The sequence below is a fragment of the Dendrobates tinctorius genome, unplaced genomic scaffold (assembly GCF_039654945.1).
Source record: "Dendrobates tinctorius isolate UK_male_01 unplaced genomic scaffold, ASM3965494v1 ptg000351l, whole genome shotgun sequence".
NCBI lineage: Eukaryota > Metazoa > Chordata > Amphibia > Anura > Dendrobatidae > Dendrobates > Dendrobates tinctorius.
In genome coordinates, this window is record NW_027362017.1 from 3,645,084 (window position 1) to 3,669,562 (window position 24,479).

Sequence of the window (24,479 nt, forward strand, 5' to 3'; positions counted from 1 at the left end):
GGCTGCCAAGCGAGTGATCCCCTACTTAAATGACAGCGCTACCTCACAATGGTAACATCTTATCCATCTTCCTGTGACCTACATGCCCATATAGATGGCGGAGGAGGGTGGATCCTACTGACAGATTCACTTTAAGTCACTGAATTTATTTAGGAGACACACTATATAGATGATATTTTCTAATGAAAAATGTATTTATTTATAGGCCAAAATCACATGAAATAAAAACAGCGTGGGCCAACACAGAGCCGATCCAGTAAGTAATGAGCGGAATCATGGCGCCATTTACTCTAATGAGACCTTGGACTTTGTAAAGTTGACACCATACAGTGACATAAGTCCGGACATTACACAGGGCGATATCGCTGTATATATCCTCAGAATGATATTGGGAACTGTCTGTATCTCAATTTGTTTATTTGGATTTTTTTTTAGACCCAAACGTAAATGGTGGATCCCGAAATGGTTCAGGAAAACCAGGAGGAGCAAAGTCTGGAACTTGTAAGTACTTTACCCTCTTCCCACAAGTGGACGCGCCCTTATGTCCTAATTACTGTCTTCTAGATGAAAAAGTATTTATGGTCCGTCCTGGTCGTTACAGACAGAAGAAATGACAGTGACATGTACCCAATGAGCTATTAATTAGTAATGACCTCTCTCTATATCATGTGGAGATGTACAGGAGACGTGTCCTCCATTCTGGTCATTGTAGGGTCCGGACGGAGCCAGGATTTGTTCCTGATTATTATTTTACATTTATTTCTGATTATTTCTTCTATTTCTCCAGCAACAGAAATGAAGAAACAGCGCACCGTCCACCAAAGTAAGGAAAAGCTTCCCCCGTTGTTGTATGTGACATGTTGTTAGGCCGGGGTCAGACTTGCGAAAAACTTGGACGAGTCTCCTGTCCGAGTGCCGGCGGCAGTGCTGGGAACTGACATGCAAGACTCATGCGAGTTTCTCACAAGTCTGATCCCGGCCTTACACTTAGGCTGATAATATCAGGGGCAGATACACCTTGTGTCTTCCCTTCATACCTTAATACTATATTGCATATTTCTAACGGCAGAAACCAATATTTCACTATCTATACGTCTCATAGTGAGAGAAAAGCATTTCCCTCTTCAGTTCCTGATCTCTAAACTCACTAACCCTCCTGTCCTTTCCTCTCTATTCTGAACACTGTTTCGACATTTCTTGGCTTCCTCTTAGGCTCCTCAGAGTATTTTTATGTTGCTGTACCATCAAAACGACAGAGTAAAAAAAAAGTAAGTCTTTTGTTAAAATATATTTTATTGATTTTAAGATTTACAAAATCTGCTCAGTATCATGGTAAGTTTTCAATAATTATATAAACAGTCAGGTGGTGACAAATTTGTTTTCTATTATTTATTATATACTATACATAAATATTAACCATATTTTATTTATTATTTATCTATTATTATTTTATATTATTAATATTTATTCAGAAATCTGCTTTTCTCTTAATTTTTTCTCCTCTCCTCACTGCCCAAATTCACCATCCATTCTAAAAACAGATAAAAATCTGTATTGCTCAATACAAGATGGACTGTCAGGTCACTGAGGAATCACTTTACAGCTATAGAATAAGAGAGAAGGAAGCAGAAAGGCAGTGCTGGATTCACATCTACACTGCTCACTACTACTATATAATGTTCTCCATGCTGCTGCAGCTTCTGGACATGTCCTACATAGAGACAGGAAAGGAAGAATCAATCCTTCATGTCTGTGTGTGCAGTGCATGGGAGACATCAGAGCAGCTAGTCTGCACCCACTAGCTCAGAGACAACTGAAAATTAGTGAAAAATGCAGGATGTACATGGGCCATCAATGTTAGATTGGGGATGCAACTCGTTCTCTGATTAAAAGAATCACAGTGCACCTATAGTCCCAGATAAGGCCATTAATAATAGTAATATTACGCCCATTTTCTGAGTTTCTCAGCTTACTTAGACAGCGTACAGCTTTATATACTTGTGCCTGAATTATGTTCACTAGTATTCACTCTAAAGACTTCAGAGCTGAATTCTACACCTGGTTATTTGTGGGCACAAAGCTTTCCTTTGGAGGCCAGTAATCTGGAAACTGCTATTTATTTAACGTCTGACACTCTATAGTAATCGGATGTAGCAAAATGCAAAAATCCCGTTATAGGAGCTCATCTAAGCTGTCTCTAAAAATAAAACTAGCAGAATTGTGAATGCAGCTCTGGAGGATAGCACTTCACTTCATTTTATCGTTTTTGGTTTTTTTTGGCTTCTTAATAATAAGGCTACAAAGACGGCCGGGCTAAGAACAATGGAGAAGAACGACGACCCGGTGGTCCAGCAGTTATTTAATAGCTACCGGAGTCATTTCCACCTCACTCCGGTCATGGATGAAGAGGATATTTCACATTGTTCTCTGCCTCGTTGATACATTTGTGGTAGAGGTAAGTCTCTGAATCTTCTCGGTGCCATGATCAGACCTTATCTTGTTGCTGTAAGGGAGAGGGGTGTCCTCTTGTAACCCATGAGCTGATCGCTGTGAATAGTGTCCATATGAAGACACGTCCCCAATCCATAGGACAGGTATCAGATTTATGATCGTTGAGAGGCCATCCACTCGGACTGTCACTAATCAGACCAGGTGTCCAAATTTTCCAATATTAATGAAGAGTTACTGAGCATGTGCGACCACTGTCTATAGGAGTGGAGGTCGCACATGCTCAGTAATGCTTCCTTAAAACTGGGGACTGTTGTGAATTCTCTTTCTGGACTCGTTCTGGAGGTTAATGAAGTTAGTGGAGCTGGTCAGAGTGACAGAGGTGTTGCGAGTTCTCGTTCTGGGCTCCCTCTGGTGCTTACTGGAGGTAGAGTAGCTGGTCAGATTGACAGAGGCTTGCCACCTGATAATGATGATGACGATTGGAGATCTGGGGTTTCTGACTGGTGGATTTAAGACAGCTGACTTCCTTCAATCCCTGCTGGTGGTTTTCTTCCTGTGCCTTCTGAGGTCTGATGTCTGATGTCTCCTGCATGGTTCAGCTAAGTGGCTCATTTGCTAATCTTTTTGCATTTGATCTGGTTTTGTCTATCTCTCCTTTGTGCAGGTCAGCTTGCTCCTGCTGGGGCTGTGCTGGATCAACGCTCATATGTTACTGGTGTGTCAGTTTGTTTTGTCCCCTGTTATAATGGTCTCTGTTTGCTTTGCTTTCAGTATATACCAGAGTGCTGATTTACTGGAGGCGAAGTCGTGTGACTGCAGTGTTTTTGTGCATCAGACGTGTTGGATTTTTCAGGGTTTTTTGCGTGATTGCAAACAGTGTCTTTCCTTTCCTGTCCTGTCCAGTCAGTTTGGGCCCCATCATTTGCTCAGTCTATTTTTCTGCCTGCGTATGTGTTTTCATCTTGTCTCACCGACAATATTTGTTTGGGGGCTGTCTATTCCTTTGGGGTCTGCTCCGGGGCAGTTTAAATTTCACTTTTCTTGCTTTAGACTGAGTTAGTTCTCCGGCCATGCCAAGGCGTCTAGGGCATCGTAGGTACGCTCCACGGCTACTGCTAGTTGTGTGGATAGGATCAGGGGTCTGCAATCCGCTTAGTTTCCAACCTCTCTGGTTTTCTGTGGCTTAGCCTGGTCCTGTTATCCTCCTCGGTGACCCATTCATAACAGGGGACTTCAAAGTCATCACCTAATGATCACTGGTTGTGTGACCTCTGGGACTCCCAGCAATCCTAAGTCCTAAGCTCTACATCCTCTTCATGGGTGGTTCCACAGATCGGATAACCAGCGATTATTGATGACAGATCTTACAGGAATGCAATCAATTCCTGATATGGGATTGTGGGATTATGGAGCACATCTTAGTTCAGGAAAAGAACTTCTACTAGTCAGGGACAAGTGATTATGACCGCAGAAACGGGAAAAACTGCATTGTGTGAATGACAAGAAAACCCCTGACTCGAATTCTCATTAATTTGTCTTTTTCCGGTTTCTCCTGCAGAAAGGGTTTGATGTTTTCAACGCTCTGGATCTGATGGAAAACATAAGATTCTTGGAATAACTAAAGTTTAACATTGGAAATGACAATTTATAATACATGTTCAACTGGGAGATGCCAACTATGGAGTCTGAAAAGGTGAGAAGATACCTACAATGGACAGGAACATCTCACCCAGAAGCTGAGATACAGGGAGATGTTTGATGGGATCCTCGCACTATAGAACGGTCTTAGCTGTCCCCATTTTGCCTCTGAATTTTAGGAGACAGAATCATAATATTTTGTTTTTCAGGGTTAAAGAACCCAAGAAAATAGCTCGTTTTCCTGGAAGCATTTATTTCACCTCACTCTCTTCTCACATACTGACCTTAGACAATTAGAATAATAGATTTGGGAAGCATGGACAGGGCTTTATCTCTGGCTGGGTGGTAAATAAAGGGGTTGTCTCACCATTAAATCAGTGTTCAGAAATTATCTAGAGAAGAATGACATTAATTTACATTGTTTGGCGCCACCTGGTGTTGACAGTATAAGGCAACGTGCACGTCCACCTGCTGAGCTGAGTGTCGGTGGTCGGACATGCTCAGTCACTCTCCCCACAGCTTGGTGACTGCACAGCGACAGTACCCTAAGAGCAGCTTGGTGCCTGCTTGTCAGGGAAGGAGCAGAGCCTCTGTAGGAACCTATCAGGGTGGCTGAGAAGACTTCTTCTGTGGGTGAAGAAAGAACTATATTGTCAGCTGCCAGAGGGGGACGAATGTGGGACAAAGGAAAGCAAATGGGAACTATTTTTTCCTTTGACAGAGAAGCTGTACATGACTTTAAGAAAGCTAATAAAAGCATTTTAAGACTATTGAAAGCTGCCAGAGATGGAAGGAGTCCAATTCTGTGCAAAGGGAGACAGTAGTAACACAGATTAGCAGCAGAACATGAACGACACATGAAAGCAAAATGATGATACAAAATCCTGATGCTAGAAACATACTAAATTACTATAAAACAGCTGCTAACTGCCTTCCACGACCATTAGCAGCTGCCAGAGGTGGAAGGGAGTCCATGTCTGTCCAAAGTGTGGCCCTAGGAGTACATATTAGCAGAAAATTAAGACAGATACATGAAAGCAAAAGAAAGATGCACAATCCTTGTGCTAGAAACATGCTAAAACACGTTGTTAGCTGCCTTTTTTTTAACGAAAGTTAATGACTGCCAGAGGTGGAAGAAGAATGATTTTGTCCACTGTGTTGCCTTAGGAGCACAGAGTAGCAGCTGCACTAGTGGGGACATATGGAAGCAAAAAAACAATAAAAATGAATTATTTTTTAGAGAAACTCTACAAATTACTTTAAAATGACTAATAATGAAGCCCATGCGCCCACTTGTTCTTTGAAAATTATGTGTGCTTTCTTTTCCCTTTTTCTTAGGTCGGCCTGGTGATACAGTAAACTTCACCTTAGTAGACCGCATCAGTCATTCCATGTATGGGTCAGGAGTTGCTCTTCAGGAGAGAGGAGCACAACATGAAGAAGATGCTGGATACGCCAGGTGGTGTGACCGAAAGGAGGCAGCGGCCTGAGCAGCTCTGTCACCACACAGACCTCGTACAGCGTCGTGGTCATCCCCTCCTGGCGCACATCCTTTATAGACAGAGCTAAAAGCAACAAGAAAAATCTGTCCTACAGAGAGAAAATACAGAAGAAACATTCCTTCCTGCTTGGAAAGATCGAATTCTACAGCGACACAACAGATCATTTGCTCTTCTCGTCACCATCATTTGGTTTTGTCTTTTATGCGGATCGGACTGCGGATTTCATGAGAAACAAACTTTTCAAATTTGGCAATGCAGCTTTGAATGCAGCGTCTCAATCGTGTGATTATCAGAGGGCCAAAGATAAGTTACTGTACAATAGATCTCTGGACATTCCTTGCCCCGGTGCAAATAACATTAGTTCCCTTCCTGTTTATTGCTTTTGAAGCTTTTTGTGCCATTAAATACCGGAAATCAGAAAACCCGCTAGTAAACGGTCAGTCCGAGGAAAACCCACTAGGGAATGGTCAGTCCGAAGGAAAACCCACTGGGGAACGGTCAGTCCGAGGAAAACCAGCTGGGGAACGGTCAGTCCGAGGAAAACCAGCTGAGGAACGGTCAGTCCGAGGAAAACCAGCTGGGGAACGGTCAGTCCGAGGAAAACCAGCTGGGGAACGGTCAGTCCGAGGAAAACCAGCTGGGGAACGGTCAGTCCGAGGAAAACCAGCTGGGGAACGGTCAGTCCGAGGAAAACCAGCTGGGGAACGGTCAGTCCGAGGAAAACCAGCTGGGGAACGGTCAGTCCGAGGAAAACCAGCTGGGGAACGGTCAGTCCGAGGAAAACCAGCTGGGGAACGGTCAGTCCGAGGAAAACCAGCTGGGGAACGGTCAGTCCGAGGAAAACCAGCTGGGGAACGGTCAGTCCGAGGAAAACCAGCTGGGGAACGGTCAGTCCGAGGAAAACCCACTAGGGAATGGTCAGTCCGAAGGAAAACCCACTGGGGAACGGTCAGTCCGAGGAAAACCAGCTGGGGAACGGTCAGTCTGAGGAAAACCTCCTGGAAAACGGACAGTCCGAGGAAAACATTGCAGGATCACTACAACTAGAAAACTAAAATCTTCTTAGTGACAGAGGAATGAGTAGATACATGGTGAGCGAGTGTGACGTTGGAGGAAACCTGATAAGAACATTCATGGTGTGATCGCAGTGTCGCCTTCTCATCCACTTTCCCTGTAAAAGTATTACATCCTTTCAGAGCTTTAAGCAAAGCGTATTTGAAATGAAACAGATAAATATTTCACTTTTTTGTCAAATCTTACTATAATGCGAGACTGTCAAAGCCTGTATTACAGTATATGATCTTCTATGTCTGTGTCCCCATGACAATCCTTCTTGTCCCCATGATGAAGGCAGTGCTTTATCTTTGGGCATCATAGAAGACAAATACATCAGAGTAAAAAAATAAATAAATCTGGATTCTGATTGGTAGCAATGAGGCGCTGTGTTACTGTCAGATGGTCAGGAAGTGTTATCATGGGGACACCCATAATATCTTATCACAGGATGGATTGTGGAAGCTGTAAGCTATCTGATAAAGGAAACCAGGGAACCTGTCCTCTCACTTGTGCTGTCTGATCCACGGGCAGAATGAATCAGTCACCGCGTTACTGCATCCGTGTACGTTATACTCTGAAATGTTGCAGCGTCCGAGAAAACATAGTTTGAAAAGTCGGCCGAGGACCATGTGTGTGAGATCACTCGTCCAAGGCAGGTCCTGGAGGCTTCTGTCCTCCCGATCCCTTTGACGAGTCTCTACCTCCTCACACACACAGAGAGACCTGTCAGTCTAGGGGAGCGGGGCGGGGAGTCCGGCACTTGGACAAGTCATCTGAGACACACAGTCCTCGGCCGAGTTCTCACACTGTTTTGTCCGCCACCACTGCGGCATTTCAGAGTAAAACCTACGGGGCTGCAGTAACGCAGCGGGGTCTCATTCATGCTGCTGTGCTGCAGACACTTGATCAGGGAAGGGGATGTGGAGGGGTTAATGGAGCATCTGAAGAGATTACAGGAGCAGCGCACTTTTTTTTCACTCAACTTTATATGTGATTATTCTGGCAACCAATCAGGGTGCAGAAATATCCACAACGTCATGACACAAGGTCTTCTGTGATTGGCTGCCGAAGTCACATGTCCCTGGCCATATAAACAGCAGACATCTTGTTTTGCTGGCACCATTGTGTCAGTGTCACAGTGCAGAGAGGTCGCTCCTGCGCTAGTGGCTGGTGCTGCTGAAAGTGAACGTGTCCTGTGTGAAATCGATCTTCCAGGATCGACGTACATGGTGCAAAAACTGTGTGTCAGTCTCCGGACGCCCCATCAGCTGCTCCACATCGCTTGTGCCAACACTGTTTCAGTGAGAGATCAGAAGGCCAGATTGTAACATATACATTTCCTGTGCTAATACCGCTGTCCTGAAACAAGGCCACATGTAACCCCTCTCTGACACTGGGCGTAATAACCTGTCCCTGTGCCTTACTGACCAGGGACGGATTACTACATCCTGGCGATCGTGCACGCACACAGGCTGTGCACACGTGATGGCCGCCAGGTGTCAGCTGATTCTGACAGGTAGAACCCCGCTCTAATGGCAAGGAGTGGTCCTGCACCTCTCACGGCACTTTAATCCCCTAAATGCTGCCATCGAGCGCGATCACAGTATTCCGGGAGCCGGAAGAGGGATGACAGCCCCTCTACCCTTGGATTGGAGACCCCGCGTCATGACGACATCCGGGTCACCAGAGCTAGGAAAGTTGCTTGATCATGCTGCTGCAACCCCATGCTATGCAAGCGATCAGCCAGCTAAAAATGAGAGTCCTATAGTGGACAAAGTAAAAAAGTAAAACATTTTTTTAAACAATTGGAAAAATATTAAAAATAAAATGAAAAAAATCAAAACATATTGTACCCAAAAATAAATATATGTATGGGAAAAAAATAAATAAAATTACACATATTTGGTATTTCCACATCCAGAACAACCCGATCTATAAAACTGTCTCACTGGTTAACCCCCTATGTGAACACAATAAAAAATAAATTAAAAAAAGTCAAAAAGCAATGCTTTACCATTATACTGCCGAACATAAAATGGAATAAAACACAATCAAATAGACGGATATAAATAAACAACAAACCACTGAAAATGTCATCTTGTCCCGCAAAAAACAAGCTGCCATATAGCTCCATCAGCAAAAAAAAAGTTATAGCTCTCAGAATAAAGCGATACAAAAATAGAAAGATAAAAAAATATCATGTGTCTGAAAATGGAACCAATAGAAACGTCAACTCATCCCGCAAAACAGATTGTATGATGCAATTTCTCCTGTGACCTTTATGAAAATGCAAAATTTGGGGCTATAATAACATTTTTGTGAGGAAAATGGATTTTTTTCACGGATCAACGTTATAAACCTCTGTGAAGTATTTGGCAGTTCAAGGTGCTCACCGTGCAGCTAAATACATTCCTTGAGGGATCTATTTTCCAAAATGGGGTGACTTGTGGGGGGTTTCCACTGTTTAGGCGCATCAGAGGTTCTCCAAATGGGACATGACGTCCGCTAATGATTACAGGAAACTTTACATCAAAAAGTCAAATGTCGCTCCTTCCCTTCCGAGCCCCGCCGTGCGCCCAAACAGAAGTTTTCCCCCATATCTGAGGTATATTGTAGTTTAAACATAGCAGTGCTAATCTGCAGAGAAGGCCCAGTACAGGAAGCGAAGAAGAAGACATATGTTTCATGCAATGTGTTACCTTGACTTCTTCTGTATGAAAACAAACTTTCATATTTGACAGCTGTGAACCCAAAAGTTCTATTGCCGCTACTATAGGAAAAAGTTTCAGAAGGGCATGGATTTGACACAGTCCCATGACTCGAAAATTCTGGTGACATGAAGCACATGTGACCATTAAATCAAACCAAGAAAGTCTTCCAAACTTCTAAATCTGCGCGTAAGGACCTATTGATCTCTATTCTATGGCCTAGAAAAAACTCTGCCTACTGGCATAACCCGACAACACTGCACCTGCAGGAGGGCTATCCTCCGCACGGAACAGAAACCCTCGATCAGATGAAGAGGTTTTTTTTGGATTTTATCAGTAGGCAGACGGAAAACCATTGCTATGGTATCGATTTCAATTCCTAGAAAAGACAATGTGTTAACCGGTCCGACGGTTTTTTCGATAGACAAAAGTACGACGAAACGTTGAGTGATCATTTTAAATTCCTCAATTAAAATTTGACATAAATCAGAAGTTTTGAGGCCGACAAAAAGGAAATCATCTAAATAACGGATGACGGCCCTACTGCCTGTTACGGAGCTTAATGGCTCAATATCAGATTTCGCTAACCATGATCCAGCTCCTGCATCCCGTACCAGTGCAATCGCTCTGGGGGGTTGAAAGCGGCGGCACAGGCAGGGTGAGCACTGAATCCTGTGTTGAGGGCTTGCAGCCAGTGCTCACCCTCCTGCTCTGCTCTAGCACGCAGGATGTCAATAAGGGAGTCTGCCATCTTTCTCCCGACACGAGCACCTCCAAAACCCGACAGGGGGAAGAGGAGGGGAATAGCTCGGTGCCCAAATATATACTAGGAAGGGTTCATTGAGAAATCTATTGGCCAAACAGGATCCTGTCATAACCACCCTATTACTATATAGGGTGGGTGGGAAGACACCAGGGCGCCATGTAGCAGAATCAGGGGAGGGGCACAGCAGACAGAGGCACCCTCCTTAATTAGTACAGTGCCTGAAATTATTGAAAAAACAACATCCCCAGTCCGACTACAGAAAATTTCCAAAAGAAGACTGGGAAGGACTGCAACTTATAAAACTGGGTAAACTATTAATGATACTCTCATGCAATAACAGAGTATAGGTGAGAATATCGTTTTCACACAGGACCCTGTAGGTTTGGATTTCTTTTTCCCTTAATGATAAAACCTTAATTTAAAAACTGCATTTTGTATTTCCTTGTGTTATCTCTATCTAATATTTACATTTGTTTGTTGATCTCAAACATTCAAGTGAGACAAACATGCAGAAGAATAGGAAATCAGGAAGGGAGCAAACACTTTTTCACACAACTGTTTAGACTGGTCGGCTGACAGGACCTTCCGGTACTTCTCTTTGTCTTCTACCCGAGCCCCTGCTGAAAGCACAGAGTTTGCACCTGCGGCCCATGGGCATCTGTGTTCCACCTCACCCCCTTATAAATCAGGCAACCAGTCTGAGCCTAAAGTCATGCAGCAGCCACTTCTGCTGTTTGATGACTCGGCTGGCTGTGGTTCCGTGGGCCATCCACCACCCTGACCCACAAGAGAAAGAGACTGTGTGCCCTGATGCCCAACCATTTGTTCTGTTGGAGGATGAGTATGTGGGACGGGTAGAGCAAACTGTCAGCGGACTACCGCAGCACATCGATGATGATGATGATGATGATGATGATGATGATGATGAAACACAGGAGTCAACTGCTGCAGGTTTATGCTATGTGCAGTCCAGCAAGAAGGGCAGGGGTGAGGACCGGATGGAACATCATGAAGAGGATTATTATTAATATTTTTTTTTTTTTGAGCACCATTAATTCCATGGTGCTGTACATAAGCAGAGGTTACATACAAAACACAAAGAGAAATTACAATGACCAAACTAATACTGACAGACAGGTACAGAGGGGAGAGGACTGTTTCCTCCGAGTGCAACTTTTGGGGGGTGATGGACCTCGACTTGTATATATAATTGGGATCACTGCCATGTCTGTTTTCCTGTTATTAGGGCTCACACATTTGTGTGCACATTCAGAATATTGACTAATTTTTTGCATGATCATTATTGAGGGCCTACTGGCACATATTCCCTCTATTGGATATTATCTAATATACGTGATCCCTATCTGGTTATGGGTGTAATGTGAATTATTATTTCCTCTTCCTCATATATATCACTGTGCTCTGATTTCATACATATAATACCGGTGCTACCCTCACAGCCGCTATCATGGTCATATCTGATCCTTGCCTCGAGGTGGATCAGGACATGTTTTGTGCTCCATTGCTGGAACACGTTATCCTTCAAAATAAGGAAGGAGCTCCAAAATAGTTGAATTTCCTTATTCAAAATACAAGTCTCTATGTGCTGGAGGAATTAAGAGTTTATCTACAGTCACAGAATCCGTAGAAAAGATCCAAAAGGACATAGATTCCTTTACAAACAGTTTGGCCGCATGTGAAGATTTTAAAGGGAGAAATATCAAGATTAGAGGGATCCGCGAAAAAGTCCCGACCTTCCAATTAAATAATTACATTTCTTCATTGATCCACCATATTATTCCAAACACTGAAGAGAGAAGTTTGATTGAGAAAGCTTTCAGAATCCGTAGACCCCCTTCTTTTCCATCTGACGTACCCAGGGACGTCATCGTCTCATTCTACCCCAACTGGGTCAGAAACACGCTTCTGAATATTTCAAAGGAGTCAACATTTCTCTCATCTCCCTATAGCCACTTATCTTTTCACAAAGACCTTTCTAAAGATACTTGGATAAAAAGGAAATCGTTTCACACTACAACAAGGGAACTCCGTCGTGCTGGTGGTCCCTACAATTGGATTCAACCCTCTAATCTTCAGGTCAAGTTTGCATCAAAAATAACTGTTATCTCTTCACCAGAGGAGCGTGCTGAATACTTGAAAAATCCAGGAATATTATCTTCTACAGCTTCTCCCGGACTCTCTACACTACCTAAATCGGATCTTCATCCTAACTGAAAATATTTGAAGATGGTAAAGATTCGGTCAATAATGGCGGTTTTATTTCTTTATTTTCCTTTTCTTCTGGAGTAATCGATTTGCGTTTACATTATATAATTCACTGGATTAGTGTCTATATTTATGTAAGGCCAAAGGAATCCTATTTTGCTTTTGCACCACTGAATGAACCCTTTTTTTTTTCCTTCTTGCCCCCAATCAATCCTAGAACCAATTATGGTGGTCCCGGACGGGACAGGCACTCATACATTTAAAAAAAAATATTAAAAAAAAAAAAATAAGGAAGGAGCAGGGATCCACCGATACGTTCCAGCTTGGAGCGCATGCTCCCGGAAGGGCGTCATCGAGCACTCCAGACATGCGTGGTGGACACTTTAATTCCGGTGCGTCCCAGGGTGACACACAGGACTCCTCTGTCATGCGCAGTGAAGACTTTTGTACGTAATTTCCAGTCATATCGTGATCTCTATCTTCACAAATGCAGCGCATGCGCGGTGTGTAAGAAGGGACACTTCGGCTATGTATACAACCCGGAGGTTTTCTCCTTTCAAGAGGGTTCACTTAGAAGGTGGAGTGGTCTCCAAGAAGAGAGGATATTTAACATGGCTTCTCACATCCAAGACATATATCAGCTGCTATCATAACCTGACATCTTTCCACCAAGCCTCCTGATGAGCCAATGGGTGAAACGTGTTGAGGCAGAGGGGTTTATCTACATCACGTGTCTGGATGAGTATTACCTCTCCAATATCAGCTGTCATGTTTATATTTATTTGCATGTACCCTTCCACTAGACAAGGCTATCTAGGGATATTAACCCCTTTCTGACATCAGACATACTATTCCACCCATGTGTCCAGGGCCAATTCGACCATGGACGGAATAATACATCTCAACGATCGGACGCGCATACGAGTGGTGTGCGGCTGATTATGGCCAGGTGCCAGCTGATTCTCACAGCTGACACCGGCACTAAGTGCCAGGAGCAGTCATGGACCGATCGCAGCATTCTGGGAGCAAGCAGAGGGCTGACGCGGGATCCCGATCACTGACAACATCCGGGATACCAGAGCAGAGAGAATTCCTGTCATGCGCAGTACATGTCATAAAGTCTCTCAGGTCAGTGTGCACTAAGTGCAGCGCTGACAGTTTCTATAGCATGCAGATACTGCTTCATCTGCATGCTATAGAAGCGATCAGCCTGCAAAAAATGAGTGTCCCATAGTGGGACAAAGTGTTAAAGTTAGAATGAAGTAAAAATAAAAGTTTTAAATAATTGTAAAAATATTTTTTTAAAAAAATAATTAAAAAAAAACAATATTTATTTTATCACTAAATAAATATTGGAAAAAAAATCTAAACAATAAAAGTGCACATATTTGGTATCGCCGCATCCGTAATGACCCAACCTATAAAACTGTCCCACTAGTTAACCCCACCTGAAGGGTTAATTAAATTCTTCAATGTGGTTTTGAGCACCTTGAGGGGTGAAGTTTTTGGAATGGTGTCACTTTTGGGTATTTTCTATCATATAGACCCCTCAAAGTGACTTCAAATGTGATGTGATCCCTAAAAAATAAATGGTGTTTTAAAAATGAGAAATCGCTGGTCAACTTTTAACCCTTAAAACTTCCTAAAAAAAAAGTTGGTTCCAAAATTGTGTTGATGTAAACTAGACATGTGGGAAATGTTACTTATTAAGTATTTTATGTGACATATCTCTGTGATTTTAAGGGCATGAAAATTCAAAGTTGGAACATTGGAAAATTTTCAACAAATTTCCATTTTTTTCACAAATAAACGCAAGTTATATCAAAGAGCTTTTACTATCATGAAGTACAATATGTCACAAGAAAACACTGTCAGAATCACCGGGATCCATGGAAGCGTTCCAGAGTTATTACCTCATAAAGAGATAGTGGTCAGAATTGCAAAAATTGGTTCAGTCATTAACATGCAAACCATTCTTGGGGGTAAAGGGGTTAAATTCCACCTTAATTGTGATTCTTCTCAGTTTAAAGTTTGGGGCATTGATGGAGTAATTACTAATATGTGACAATATTGGCCGCAAACTTGCACAACGGGAGACCAAATGGATTTGGACTCTGAACACTGTTCCCCCTTTCGGCCTCATTGAGGGTAATAGTGACGTTCCCTTTCTCTGACCACTATGTGCTGTTAGGTTGTTTTTGTGTTTCATGTTTTATATTAATATGTTTTTATCATGTCTTTGTTCTCTATGTTTTATGTAGTTTTATCATGCATTTTATCCTCTCTTTATGGTGTGTAAATGATCGATTATCACAATGTCTGTACCTTGTTTTCTCACACTAATCTTGCCCCTCTTTTCCTACCTACCTCCTTTAGCGCACCCTTCGGCGCGGGTAATATGTATAGCTGATGTCCAATATGAAGCAAGAGCCCTTTCCTCTCAGAACTTCATCATCTCGTCCTTTGGATATCCCTGATGGAACAAAGAAATATACATTATTTTATTACTGATTATTTTTAATTTTTTATTATGTTTGTTATTTATTTCCATTCATCATGTCTTCACTTCATATATTATTGTATTTTTGCACTTCTCATTATTCTGTTTCTCTCGTATATTTTCACATTACACATTTTGCGCACCCCTCCCCTCTTCCCCTCTGTTATTACTTATATTTCCACCACACCTTTTTTTTTACTTCTCATTCATTTCCCCCTTTTATTTAGATTTTTCCCATGATGTTTCCTTCATTCAGTATTGTCCCTTCATTGTTTCACCTTTTTTCATCATTATTTATGTATTATTTTCCATATTACACTGTTTCCTTCACTATATCTTTTCCTTTTATCCCTCCACTCCCATTATCCCCACAGTTTTCATCCTCACACTTTGTTCCCTGGACGTCAGTGTTCTCATACAAATTTTATTCCTTTATTCTTTTTAATTCATCACATTCCTCCTGTCTCACTCTCCGCCTTGGAGATGGCGGTACGCATGCATGGCAGTGGTGTCTTGGGTCGCCTCTGTGGTCCGCCTTTCAATGCGTTCTAAGTACCGGGTCACGTGGGTCCCCGCGTGGTCTTGTTGCCATGGGCACATGACAGGGTTTCCATAGTTGCCCCTCGGCGTCTTCCTCCCCATGTGCCATACCACGCCCCCTCCAATTGCGGTCCATACCTGCCCTGCTTCTGGAACCTCCTCTGTCGGCCGCTGTGCTTTGCCTGATGATGCCGGGTCATGTGGTTTCCCCACGTGATCCCGGCACTTCCGGTGACGCAGTGTGGTTGCCAATGCTGCTCACTGATGCCGCGGCTCTTGTTCTGTCACTAACCACACCACCAGTAGAGTGATTGGTGTATACACACACACCTTCATTTCTCAGGACCTTCTCTGATTCGTCCACAACTATATTTAAACCTTTCTCCATCGCGATGACGCTATCCCCTGATGAAGACACCATGCCGAAACGCACATTGGGGAGAACGCCATCCAGGAGAGTGAGACCTTCACTATTCCAGTGACTACTACTATTCCTCCAGTGTTGGACTGATTTCACCCAGTTACTTCTGGTCTCTCCTCTCGGTCATACATATAGCTAATGTTGCTCTATTGTCCCCTTATATCTCCTGAATGATTATATACACTCATACTATGTATCTATGATGACACCGACTGCAGCTGTTTTGCACTAGCACTTTATCACTTGATGTGTAATTTATACAACTCCTTATATATTTGCACCTTACTACCTTGTGATTTTTTTCTCTTTCATTTATTTAATATTACCAGCTATATTATCATATCTGCTCCATATTGATCCACACAACATTTTAGCCCCGATCTGTCCTATTGACTTTGGTCACTTTCATATCTGGGTGTGCGGCCCTGTTTTTAATTTCTGTGCACATTGAAATGTTTTTTCCGTTATTGATACCGGTTTATTATGTACATTAATATATACTATTGATTTTTCACTACACTACGTTCGGACTTCATGGTCGGCTCTTCCACTCTGTTTTTCCTCTGTGTATCTCCGACTGTCCACATGTGATTATTTATGTCCGGCTTCCCGGTGGCAGGGGTATTACCAGCATCTTTACATGTTTGTCTTACCATGTAAAGTATACTGGCACCCTGCCTCTGATAGCATTCCTTTGTTTTTGGGTTTGGTATTACCCTAACATAAAGTGCAGCGCAGGTAACGTCTAATGTATCACGCTGGTTATGTGTGAAAGATTTATGTAAAAATACAATTCATCCGCCCTTACTGACGAGACTTAGTATATATGGCATAGTCTTCTATAATCAACCTCTCTCATCATGGCCAAGAAAACAGGCCAATAACTTTTGGTAAAAAATAAATGGAGTCTGCAAGAGGGATATCAGATATCCCAATAATTCAGGATCCCCAGCACTCCAACCTGATAATATACAAATGATCTCATATCACTGATTCATTCTATTTCTCAGAGAAATCAAACACATAACATTACAGAGATGCAGAATGGTAGAAAATAATCTCTAATGGTCATACATATCAAAGTCCTGACGGGTTTCCTCCCAGGGACACTGGGATTCATAAGGGGATCATTGGCTAGATCCTGTGGCCACATACGATTGGCTAGATCCCGTGGCCACATACAATTGTATGTGGCCACAGGATCTACCAACGATGATACGTGCAGAGTACACACACAGTTTTTTAGCACGGTATTTCCACAGACACAGTTCCAGACTAGATAAATGTATTTTACGCACAGTACTCCCACAGACAGGGGTGCAGAGTATAGCTCATTTTTAGGACCACGACTCGTACAGACACAGCGGCAGAGTATAATTATTAATTAGGCACACTATATTGTACAGACATGGCTGTACAGTACACAGAAGCTTTTAGGCACAGCACTCCCAGAGGCTTTTGGGCCCACATATGGGAAAGAGAAGGCTGCATAGTAGAATTTTTTTAGAAACACTACTCACAAAAAAACAGCTGCAGAGTAAAAAAATCTTTTAAAAACATTATTCGTATAGACTCAGCGGTAGTATTAAATATTTTTTTCAGCCCACAAATGGGAAAGAGACGGATGCATAATAGAATTTTTTGGGCACACACTGCTCGTACAGACACTGCTGCATAGTACACAGAAACTTATTGGAACAGTACTCCCACAGGAGGAGGTGCAGAATACACAGAGGTTTAACGGCGTAGTACTCCCACAGATGGAGTGCAGAGTACACACAGAGGCTTAAAGCCATAGTACTCCCACAGGCAGGGGTGGAGAGCACACAGAGGTGTTGTGGCACAATTCTCAAACAGATATGGGTTACAGATTACACATAGCGGCTTTTTGGCACAGTACACCCAAAGATATGGTTGCAGAGTGCACACAGCGGAAATCAGTTGGGGACTGCAACTACGCAAATCCCATATTGATGGCTACATGACGAACCCTATAACTGGCAACAGAGGGGAGTCCTGGCTGCACATGTGCACATGCTCAAGATTTGGAAATCTGCTCTAGAGTGATTGCAGGAATTTTCTCTCAGCCCGGAAAGCCCCTTATTCTGCAGTAACACCTTCATTTCCAGAATTTTACTATAACAGAACTTTAATCATTATGGAGGAAGTTTCACCCATTTATGCTGAGCCCTACTTTTACTTTTTTTCTTTGCTCTATGGATTCTTCTTCGCACACATGCGAGGAGTCAGAGCTGCTGAGAAGTCGGTGATCTCTACCCATCGACCTGAGCGCTCTTGCGGGATATTGTAATCTCCTACTGCGGACTGTGAATGTCAGCAAATGAAGAAGAAAATTACTGATATCCGAAGGAAATGGAGGAACACTGATTAAATTCTGCTTTATATTTTGTAGAATATCTGCTTTGTATAGAAAGAGCAAAATCGAGGAATATGGGGGGTAAAAGTGTGAGACAAGAATATAGAAGAAAAACTTCCAGTCTGTGACCAGCACTTTATTACTTTCCCACAATATATATTACTTTACATGCGGCTCGGCTCACATCTGATTTTAACCCCTTTACCCCCAAGGGTGGTTTGCACGTTCACGACCTGGCCAATTTTTACAATTCTGACCACTGTCCTTTTATGAGGTAATAACTCTGGAACACTTCCATGGATCCCGGTGATTCTGACATTGTTTTCTCGTGACATATTGTACTTCATGTTAGTGGTAAAATTTCATTGATATAACTTGCATTTATTTGTGAAAAAAAACAGAAATTTGGCGAAAAGTTTGAAAATGTCGCAATTTTCCAACTTTGAATTCTTATGCCCTTAAATCACAGAGATGTGGCACATAAAAAACTTAATAAATAACATTTCCCACATGTCTACTTTACATCAGCATAAATTTGGAACCAATATTTTTTTTTCGTTAGGAAGTCATAAGGGTTAAAAGTTGACCAGCAATTTTTCATTTTTGCAACACCATTTTATCTTTATGGACCACATCACATTTGAAGTCACTTTGAGGGGTCTATATGACAGAAAATACACAAAAGTGACACCATTCTAAAAACTGCACCCCTCAAGGTGCTCAAAACCAGATTCAAGAAGTTTATTAATCCTTCAGGTGCTTCACAGGAATTTTTTGAATATTTAAAAAAAAATGAACATATAACTTTTTTCCACAAAAAATTACTTCAGGGCCAATTTTTTTTATTTTACCAAGGGTAACAGGAGAAATTGGACTGCAAAAGTTATTGTGCAATTTGTCCTGAGTACGCCGATACCTGATATGTGGGGGGGAACCACTGTTTCGGAGCATGGCAGAGCTCAGAAGGGAAGGAGCGCCATTTGACTTTTTCAATGCAAAATTGGCTGGAATTCAGATCAGATGCCATGTCACATTTGGAGAGCCCCTGACAGGGCCGGACTGGGACAAAAAAGCAGCCCTGCCACACAAACCCCACCAGCCCACAAACTATAACACTCCTCACCCCGATCAGTGAATATTGCTATACTTTGTCATGCCCCTCACTCTCCTAAAAGGAGATATTTGAAGAGCCACATGTGAATGGCGCCACAGTGCGTATGATCGACCACAGCTGCATTTACATCTTGCTCTACAGAGCTCCGATTTTCAGGATCATGGAAGTCCCAGCAGTCGGATCTCCAGCAATTGTAAAGTTATCCCCTCTCCAGAGGAGAGGGGATTACTTGGGATAATCCATTTAAACAGCTTTTCCAATATTTTATTTTTATTTGGCCATAGTAATATTGAAAATACTAAACCAACATTAACCCTCCCAAAGTCCAATGTCGCCTCTTCGACAACAGGACAGGAGAAGTGGTTTTGTGCAGTGTATACAGGGCCGGCTCCAGGTTTCTGTGGGCCCCGGGTGAAGGTCTCAGTGGGCCTCTTTAACACGTACCACAATTCATAATGCACAGATACAGCAAAGAAATATAGGTATACAATGCCAACGATTTCACTTCTTACATTATATGCGTGATAACTATTGTACATTCTACAAGAGGTCATAAATCAGACAGTATAGTCCTCCATACAGTATTCTGGGCACCACATAACCCCCCATACAGAATAATGAACCCCATATATTGCTCCATACAGTATAATGAGCCCCATATATTGCTCCATACTGAATGAGTCCCATATATTGTTCCATACAGTATTATGGGCACCACATAGCCCTCCACACATTATAATGAACCCCATAAATTGCTCCATGCAGTATAATGAGCCCCATATATTGCTCCATACAGAATAACTCCATATATTGCTCCATACAGTATTATGGGCACCACATAGTCATCCATACAGTATTGTGGGCACCACATAGCCCCCACACATTATAATGAACCCCATATATTTCTCCATACAGAATAATGAGCCCCATATATTGCCCCATACAGAATAATGAGCCCCATATATTTCTCCATACAATATTATGGGCACCACATAGTCATCTATACAGTATTGCGGGCACCACATAGCCTCCACACATTATAATGAACCCCATATATTGCTCCATACAGAATAATAAGCCCCATATATTGCTCCATACAGTATCATGGGCAACACATAGTGCTCCATACAGAATATGCCCCATATATTGCTACATACAGAATAATGAGCCTCATATATTGCCCCATACAGTATAATGAGCCCCATATATTTCTCCATACAGTATTATGGGTACCACATAGCTCTCCAAACAGAATAATGAGCCCCATATATTTCCCCATACAGAATAATAAGCCCCATATATTGCTCCATACAGTATTATGGGCACCACATAGTCCTCCATACAGTATTTTGGGCACCATATAGCACTCCATACAGAATAACAAGCCCATATATTGCTGCATACAGAACAATGAGCCCCATATATTACTCCATACGGTATTATGGGCACCACATAGTCCTCCATACAGTTTTGTGGGCACCATATAGCTCTCCATACAGAATAACATGCCCCATATATTGCTCCACACAGTATTTTGGGTACCATATAGTGCTCCATACAGTATAATGAGCCCCATATATTGCTCCATGAGCCCCATACAGTCATATGTAAAAGTTTGGGCACCCCTATTAATCTTAACCTTTTTTCTTTATAACAATTTTGGTTTTTGCAACAGCTATTTCAGTTTCATATATCTAATAACTGATGGACTCAGTTATATTTCTGGATTCAAATGAGGTTTATTGTACTAACAGAAAATGTGCAATCTGCATTTAAACAAAATTTGACCGGTGGAAAAGTATGGGCACCCTTATCATTTTCTTGATTTGAACACTCCTAACTACTTTTTACTGACTTCCTGAAGCACTAAATTGGTTTTGTAACCTCAATGAGCTTTGAACTTCATAGCCAGGTGTATCAAATCATGAGAAAAGGTATTTAAAGTGGCCACTTGCAAGTAGTTCTCCTATTAGATTCTCCTATGAAGAGTGGCATCATGGGCTCCTCAAAACAACTCTCAAATGATCTGAAAACAAAGATTATTCAACATAGCTTTTCAGGGGAAGGATACCCCATCGCAGTCCCAAGTCGCTGGTGATACAAGCACCCATCAAAAGTAAAAAAAATTCTTTTTTAAAATGAATTCCATCCCCTTCAGTAAAAACCTTTTTTGTGCCAATGACAGTCTCTTATCACTCACTAAAACCTTATTAAAACAAGCGAGTCCTAAATCATGAGGAATATTCGAATATAAAGAGGATACATCAATAGTCAGAAAAACATATTGTGGTTTCCATCTAATGAGTTGGAGAATTTGAATAAGATGTGTGGAATCTTTAATAAAACTTTTAAGGAGGGGGACATGAGTCACCATGATTCTGTCAATATAGTGGGATAAGTTACTGGTAATAGAGCCAATACTGGATATGATAGGTCTGCCCGGAGGATTTTCAACGTTTTTATGCACTTTAGGGAGGTGATAAAAAAAGGGAGTACGAGGGTTAGATATATTTAAAAATTTGAATTCATTTTTATCAAGGATATTATTGTTTTTTCCTTCTAAAATCAGTTGGTAATAATTGGTCATAACTGTAGTTAATACTTCAAATGTAGTTTTCACATATTTTTTGTCAGATAAAATTCTAAAAGCTTCCCTACAATAGTCTCTATAATCTTGAATAACTACACCCCCTCCCTTATCTGCTGAATGAATTACAATATCAGTACGGGATTTCAGCATTTTGAGTGCTATTTTTTCATTTCTTGTTAAATTATTCTTATAATTATTTTTATTTTTATTTTTATTTCGGAACAAGTCCTTGAATTCTTCCTGAACCAAATCATTACATACATTCAGGTGATGGCCCTTACTGTCAACTGGATAAAAATTAGATTTCTTTGGCACTTCCAAATGAAAACCAGTATCAGTCAAATCCTCTATTTCTTTACCATTAGGTTTTATCTGACCAGTTTCCTTTAGTGCAAAATGTCGTTTAAGGGTGAGTTTTCTTATAAATATCTGTAAATCTAAAAACAAACTATAGTTATTCAAGATTATAGAGACTATTGTAGGGAAGCTTTTAGAATTTTATCTGACAAAAAATATTATGTGAAAACTACATTTGAAGTATTAACTACAGTTATGACCAATTATTACCAACTGATTTTAGAAGGAAAAAACAATATTCTTGATAAAAATGAATTCAAATTTTTAAATATATCTAACCCTCGTACTCCCTTTTTTTATCACCTCCCTAAAGTGCATAAAAACGTTGAAAATCCTCCGGGCAGACCTATCATATCCAGTATTGGCTCTATTACCAGTAACTTATCCCACTATATTGACAGAATCATGGTGACTCATGTCCCCCTCCTTAAAAGTTTTATTAAAGATTCCACACATCTTATTCAAATTCTCCAACTCATTAGATGGAAACCACAATATGTTTTTCTGACTATTGATGTATCCTCTTTATATTCGAATATTCCTCATGATTTAGGACTCGCTTGTTTTAATAAGGTTTTAGTGAGTGATAAGAGACTGTCATTGGCACAAAAAAGGTTTTTACTGAAGGGGATGGAATTCATTTTAAAAAAGAATTTTTTTTACTTTTGATGGGTGCTTGTATCACCAGCGACTTGGGACTGCGATGGGGTCCCAGGTCGTACCTACATATGCAAATATTTTTATGGGGGTTTTTGAGGAATTTTATATTTTTAATTCCAAATTTCAACACAATATTATTACCTGCAAAAGATTTATAGACGATCTATTTTTTGTCTGGGATAATTCTAAAAATGATATCGATGAATTTATTAAGGACATGAACAATAATCACTGGGGTCTGTCCTTTTCCTCAATATTTAATTCTTCTACAATTAATTTTTTAGATATAACCATATTTATACAGAATAATAATATTTTAACTAAAACCTTTTTTAAACATGTTGATAAGAATAGCTACATACCCTTCAGTAGTGGGCATTTTAGTAAATGGTTAAAAAATATTCCTGCTAACCAATATAAAAGAATTAGAAAAAATTGTACGAATATGGAGGATTTTGAAAACCAGGCTGAAATTTTGAGGAATAGGTTTCTAGCCAAGAAATATCCTGCAGATTTGGTAAAAAATGCTTACAATACATGTAAAGATCTTTCACAAAAATCACTAATTAATCCAATGAAGATTACCGCAACTGATAATAGAAAATTCACAAGTAAATTTATTACACGATATTGTGCTGAGAATATCAAAATTAGGGAGATTTTGACACGTAACTGGCATGTCCTTCTAAATGATCCTGTTTTATGTAAAATCCTTCCGAGAAATCCTAGTATTGTCGTAGAGCCCCCACTATTAAAAATCTAGTAGCTCCGAGTCGTCTTAGAATAGAGCCATTGTCTTCCCCATCAAATCCATTTTTAGGAATATACAAATGTGGCAGAAGAAATTGTTTATGCTGCAAAATTATTTCACATAAAGAAAAAACCTTTGAATCCACTCTTACTAAGGAATGTTTTCCTATTAAAAGTTTTTTAAGTTGTGCCACAGAATTCGTTATATATGTAATTGAATTTGACTGCAAAAAGCAATATGTAGTAAGAACAACCCAGCCCTTACATCATAGGGTTAACTCCCATAGACATAATACCAAAATAGGTTTTATGCAGCACGGTCTTTCCAGACACTTTGCTTTAAAGCATGAAAAAAACTATAATGGATTTAAAATCACCCCTATTGAGCATATACCCAGTGATTATCCTGATAGAATTGGACAATTAAATCGCAAAGAGGTTTTCTGGATCTATAGATTGAATACACTGAAACCTAACGGACTCAACGAAATCACGGAAGTTTTCTTATAACTGTATTTTTTAATGGTATATTTTCCCTCTAATAATTGTTTTGGGGTATATTCTGACAGAATGTTTTTTATATTTCCCTTCCTTTCAGTAGAGCGGTCCTATTGAAATAATGAAATATCAGTATAGAGTAATCCATAATAATGTAGGGTTTCTCATTATACTCTTCATTCTATTTTCCTTTAAAAATATCGCTAACACTAAATGTAGCTTCTGTTTCTGGGTGGCGATCTTATTTTCATGAAGTGATTTCTGTTGGACGTTTCTGTGAGTCCATTCTCTCTGCCGTGTACTACGAATCATTCTGATGTTTTTT

The 24,479-nt window shown here is 41.0% G+C and overlaps 1 protein-coding gene across 2 annotated transcripts in view; it reads right to left on the reverse strand.

Annotated features, from left to right (window-relative positions):
• Positions 1 to 24,479, reverse strand: part of LOC141075426 (zinc finger MYM-type protein 1-like) — a 205,034-nt gene that overhangs the window by 97,036 nt on the left and 83,519 nt on the right. For both annotated transcript variants that reach the window (XR_012227273.1, XR_012227274.1), the window contains exon 5: positions 14,715 to 14,820. The gene's annotated coding sequence lies outside the window, so the exon portion shown is untranslated. The remainder of the gene's footprint in view (positions 1 to 14,714; positions 14,821 to 24,479) is intronic.